Source organism: Odocoileus virginianus, chromosome 3 (genome assembly GCF_023699985.2).
Source record: "Odocoileus virginianus isolate 20LAN1187 ecotype Illinois chromosome 3, Ovbor_1.2, whole genome shotgun sequence".
NCBI lineage: Eukaryota > Metazoa > Chordata > Mammalia > Artiodactyla > Cervidae > Odocoileus > Odocoileus virginianus.
The window spans coordinates 96,630,924-96,636,923 of NC_069676.1; the positions used below are offsets into that span (position 1 = coordinate 96,630,924).

General features: G+C 35.4%; 1 long non-coding RNA gene across 2 annotated transcripts in view; it reads left to right on the top strand.

The window, feature by feature from the left end:
- The window catches only part of LOC139034478 (uncharacterized), a 443,467-nt gene extending 439,223 nt beyond the window's left edge, over positions 1-4,244 (top strand). For both annotated transcript variants that reach the window (XR_011487025.1, XR_011487026.1), the window contains exon 7: positions 3,826-4,244. This is a non-coding gene — a long non-coding RNA (uncharacterized lncRNA). The remainder of the gene's footprint in view (positions 1-3,825) is intronic.
- The last annotated feature ends 1,756 nt before the right edge of the window (positions 4,245-6,000 follow it).

Genomic DNA, 6,000 nt, shown 5'->3' on the forward strand with positions numbered 1-6,000 from the left:
CTCAAAATTACATGGTGACATTTATTTTCCAAATGAAACCCACCTGCAGAGGGTTATCATTTCAAGCTAAACTTCACATCTTTGGTCTGAATTCTCTCTGTGAAGATAAAGTTGTTTGAACTATGATATTCAACAACACTGTGATATTGTTGGTTATGCTAGATTTGATTCTGTTAAGCGGTGTGATCCCTATTGTGGAATAGAGATGATTTTCTCTGCAGCATGAATGAGGCATTGGTGGCTTCTGATGTAAGAACAAGTCCGATGTTGAGAAAAGCAGGTTTAAAGGGAGGGGAAATGAGAGAGAGAGAATTCTAAGATAATTTGATTACTAAATATTTCTTCTTAACCAAGTTTATCAGCTAAAATGGAACCAATAGCTATGGATATTCTAAGCCTATTCAAACTTTTCCTAAATGGGCATTTTCTAAATGTTATGGTTTTTTTTTTTTAAATCTCCATAATTAATATTCTCTGCTTTGGACAAAGTGTGACCTTATTTTTGTCCTTTTGGAGGAATTACATACACACACACACACACACACACACATATATATACACACACATGTATTCTATATATCATGTGGGCTCTGAAACAATTCTAGAAATGTCAGCCGAGCTCCTAGCAGCAGGAAGTAAGGCTCATTTCTGTTTCAAACTATATTAATTCTGAGTGAAATCAAGCCTATTCTCACATTTATTACTGCAACTAGGTCCAAGTAAAAAATTGTAGACTTTTTAATAAGGAAATTTCCATTGGTTTCCTTCCATTCTCACAAACTCATAAATCAGTTCCTGTCTGTCAGCCATTACAGATTTTTCAGTCCTTATGAGTAAATGTGACAGCTGAATACTATTTAAATCTATAAAGTTGTATTTCCATTAGTGAGCTAAACACAACGTTGGCTTCATTGACACCCTCTTTGTTTTTTGGAGTTTATTTTTTTCCAGCTCATTTAATAACTATCTGAAGAAACTGGGACGCCTTTTTCAAATCAAATATGTATTTAGATAACCAGCAGAGTATATATTTCTTTGAACAGTCTAGCAAATAGTAAGATTAAGTAAAAAATCTTGATGAAGAAAGTAGGGGAAAGCAGGATTTTTTAAATAATAAAAAATATATATCTGAACTATTTTGCAGAAACAAATAACTTTTAATATCTTTAAATTTACACTTCAGATCCTCAGCACCTTTGCATACACATGGTAAAAATTAATTTCTGGGTAATAAAAATGTGCTTTAATGCCATATCTACAGCTTTATGCATATATGCCAAAAGTCTCAGCAGACTAATTAGAGGTATCACATTTTATGGAATGAGCATTACATATTTTCTTGGCCTCTAAATACTGTGTAAAATTTAAGTAAAGAATGTATTTCTCCAGCAGAGAGAAAGGTGGAGAAAATGCTAAATAGAACTGAAATCAGGCTAATAAGGTGAATGTTTTGGGTCTATAATTTTTGTGCCAATGAAAGTTCTTTTAAAGGGTCACAGTGAGAAAGCAATGATAATTAGACAAGTAAGATATTTGAACATTACAAAATTTATGACAGTATCCAAGGCAGTCATACCTGAGGCCAACTGAATAGATGTTAAGAAACAGTCAATAGTACTAATTTGTGCCTATTATTTCTTACTGACAGTCATGTAGCTCTGTAATTGAAATGCTCAGTAACAGTTTTCTACCTAAATTTTAATGATGCCCTTTATAATTCTCTTTTTAATGCAGTTCCTGAACTTTAGAAAGGTTCTTCACTGCCAAATGTCAGTTCAGTGTGAAGTGCTGCCTTGGAAAAACTCTCACTTAAAAAAAAAGTTGCATTGTTCATTATGTCTGTTGAAAATTGCATTGTCTAGTCATGTGCTAAAATTTTTGATTAGTCCTCTCATACTGGAAAAAAAAAAAGGTAAAGAAAAGATCACTTAAAACTAAGAGTTTATTTCCAACTTTCAAAAAGTGCTATTTATAGAATATATGAAAAGAATATTTTTAAAAGAACACTTCCAGTTAGTTCATCAAATGTCACAAGACGGTCATAAACAATAATTTCATAGTTGCTTAGAGAACTCTAATAAAGAATTATTATCCTAACATTTATTGTTAAAAATTATTTATTAAGACTCATTGATCATCACTTTCCAAATTCATACTTTCTGGAAAACAGTTTGCTCTTTTTCTTGTATATTGTGGAATTATAAGATCCTTCTACCCATCCTGTTTTTTTTTTATTTATAATGCAAAATCATGTGAAACTAGAATTCCTGGAATATGTAAGTTAATTCTTTAATTTTAATTTGATAAAAGGGATGCTCAAAGACCCGAAAGAGACTGCCAGGAGTTTTCAAAGTAAATAAATTATTTTTATTAACTTTGTTATTATTTTTCAGTTTGAGGGCATGTGGACTGTTTTGTAACCTGGGTTATGCACTGAGAAAATATAGTTTAAATTTAGCTGGAGAGACTGAATAATAATTCATCTTGTGGACATGCGGATGTTGAATAAAATTAGGGTCCCTAATAGTAGGAGATCAAAATAAAAAGCCAATGGGAGTTTTATCATTTTAAGAAGAAATTTTAGTATACTGTATCATCTTTAAATCTCTTTAACAGTTGTGTCTATTTACAAACTTACTGAGAAAAGCAAAAAAATGTGTCTCTTCTGGAGAGTCACAGCTTTGGAGAGATTAGGACTTTCAGGTTTGCTTTTTTTTCTGTGGAACTCTGTCAGAAGTCATTTACAGGCAAATTATTCTGATTAGGAATAGACCGGTTCTCAGGACTGCCATAAAATAAATCTAAATGTCGCCACTGTGTTTCTGGTCCAGCGGCACCCTCATTAAAGAAACACCACACGGCTGCTATGTTGGCAGCCTTGATTTTGAACACCAGTCTAGGCCACATGTAAAACAGTATAAATTGCCTTCTCATTCCTCCAAAGGTCCATAGTGCTTATAATTTAGGACTGAGAGGCCCTCTGCGAACAATGTCCAGAAACATAAACTCATTCTCCCAGAAGCGTATGATACCTGTGAAACAGATGTCATTAACTACAGTTCTCAATTTTTCATGTTTGACAGGCAAAGCCAAATACTTGAAGAATTATGTAACCATTCTTGATAGGTAATAAGTGAAAATACTCCCAAGTTAAAATTTCATTTCCCAGTTTCAGAGGACTTCATTACCCTTAGTAAAGCTAATAATCGTAATGTGAGAGGAAAGAAAAAAAAAAAAAAAAAAAAGACCTGAATTTCAAAGCTCCAGACACTAAAAAATTAAGATTTCCTTGGGGTTTTAATAATGTCATAGATCAACTACTGTGCTTTTCTATGGTGCTGATTCCAGAATATAGGCTCTATAGCTTATGTTTTCAACCTGGAGAATCCCTCGGGGTTTGAAAATATGAGAAACTTGCCCTGTCAGAATGCAGACTGCTCAGAGGTAAATGTTTCAGCATCACATTTATCCTTATTTTTAAAATGTGGCTTTCGGGGTAGTTGTTTACCACTACTGTGATATCTCAAGCTGTCATTTGTCTGCTGATTCACTTTGAAAATGTGGAAAATTATGCATGTCTCAGCGCTAAGGGAAAATACCCGAAGTGAATGAAACAATGTATTTTTGCCATGAAATTCCACAATGAAAAATGAACAAACATTGATCCATTTTTGATTACCTACATGCATACCATGGATTTACAAGATAAAGGGCCCACACCAAGCAAAGTACCTGTGCACAATGATAATTATACAAATTTGTGTAGAGTTTATATGAGGTTTCATGTTAACAAATTGACCCCACCGACTATCCTCTTCCTTACAGCCACAGAATTGCTGGACTGAGTCAGACCTCCGAGAAAGCTTTTAGCGTTTTGATTCTTTGTTCAGAAGAGGAAGAAAACGTTCCTTTCAGGTCAACAGACGTGTAATGAGGACTTCCTCTGTTGCGGTCACCAGGTGGCACTCGGAGGTACAGGGCAAAGAAAAGCAGTTTCTAATGCAGACTTGCTTATAGTCAAGAGGGACTTGCATATTTATCTAAACGTGGTTGCATACTCTTGTGGACTTTCCAGTGAAGAACAGTGACAGTGAAAAGCAATGCAAAGCAAACAAAACAAAATCTAAAAAGGCTGTGCCGAACCTAAAACCATTAGCAGTTTCAACACAAGCATTTCCTTTTCTTCCTTCCATCCTCTCTTCACTGTAGCTTTCTCACTACATAAATAATATGACTTAAAATTTTTCCAGTTGAGATGCGGAAGCCATGGAAATTAGGTAATTGGTCTGGCTTTTCCAGAAGCCTTTAACAGGTGTGGGAGAAGGAACCCAGCCCCCTGGCATTTTATTTAGTGGAAGAATTGAGATTAGAAGACTGTGCCTGAGTCTGGTCCCGACACCTCCTGCTTCTGTGCCCTGTTCATGTAAGCTGCATGACTTTGGAAAAGACACTCAGATTTGTAGCACCTTCCTTCGTTTATCTGTGAGACGGACTGTAAGAGCTTTCCTCCCACTTTACCAGGATGAAATGATGAATAAATGAAATAATATACATGAGCAAACATATTTCAATATCTTCTGTATCCTCAGTTTTGTCACTAACAGATCTGAATGCAAACTATCTCCCAGATAGTAAATAATTCTCATGTTAAGAAATGCCCAAATCCCAAATAGTCAAAAGATGGGTATATTTAGTCATTACTTTTAATAAAGTGATATTTTCACCTATGCATAGTCTCAGAAAGCAATATTGTTTTTGTTTTTTTTTTTTTTAAACAACATAATTCCAGTCAATCCTCAAAACATCCTGATTCCTACTTTGAAGATATCGGTTTTCTTTTTTAAAATTATTTTTGATTATCACAGGATATTAAATATATTACCCTGTGCTGTACATTAGGACCTTGCTGTTTATCCATTCTAAATGTAACGGTTGGCATATAACAACCCCAAACTTCCAGTCCTTCCCTCTCGCGCACGTCCTTGGCAGCCTTAAGATTGTTTTCTATGTCTGTGATTCTGTTTCTAGTTTATAGATAGGGTCGTTTTAGATTCCACATATAAGTGATATGTCTTTCTTTTTCTGACTTACTTTTGTTGTTGTTCTTCAGATCAGTTGCTCAGTCGTGTCCGACTCTTTGCGACTCCATGAACCCCAGCACGCCAGGCCTCCCTGTCCATCACCAACTCCCGGAGTTTACTCAAACCCATGTCCATTGAGTCGGTGATGCTGTCCAAGCATCTCATCCTCTGTCGTCCCCTTCTCCTCCTGCCCTCAATCTTTCCCAGTATCAGGGTCTTTTCCAAAGAGTCAGGTCTTCGCATGAGGTGGCCAAAGTATTGGAGTTTCAGCTTCAACATCAGTCCTTCCAATCAACACTCAGGATTGATCTCCTTTAGGATGGACTGGTTGGATCTCCTTTCAGTCCAAGGGACTCTCAAGAGACTTCTGTAACACCACAGTTCAAAAGCATCAATTCTTTGGTGCTCAGCTTTCTTTATAGTCCAACTCTCACATCCACACATGATCACTGGGAAAACCACAGCCTTGACTAGACGGACCTTTGTTGACAAAGTAATGTCTCTGCTTTTTAATACGCTGTCAAGGTTTGTCATAGCTTTACTTCCAAGGAGCAAGCATCTTTTATTTAATGGCTGGAATTTAATTTCATGACTTACTTTTAGGATTTTTTTTAAAAAATTTCCAATAAAATGTTGATACTATAAAGATTTCTACCAACATGATTAATCATTCTACAAGCTGATTTGCAAAATATGGGCTCCAGCAATGGAAGTGAAGTCCTGCAAATGGAATGGTCCTTCAAAAAAGCTTCAGTGCCAATGCCTTGTTGATGTGGTCAGAGAACACGAACACTGAAGGAAAGCCAGAGCTTTTAATTCTAAACCTAAATAATGTATTCTAATCACTGGATTTATCTCAGTTGTCATTCTAGTTATTATTTGAAAAATATTTATTTATTACCAGCAAGGTAATAAATAG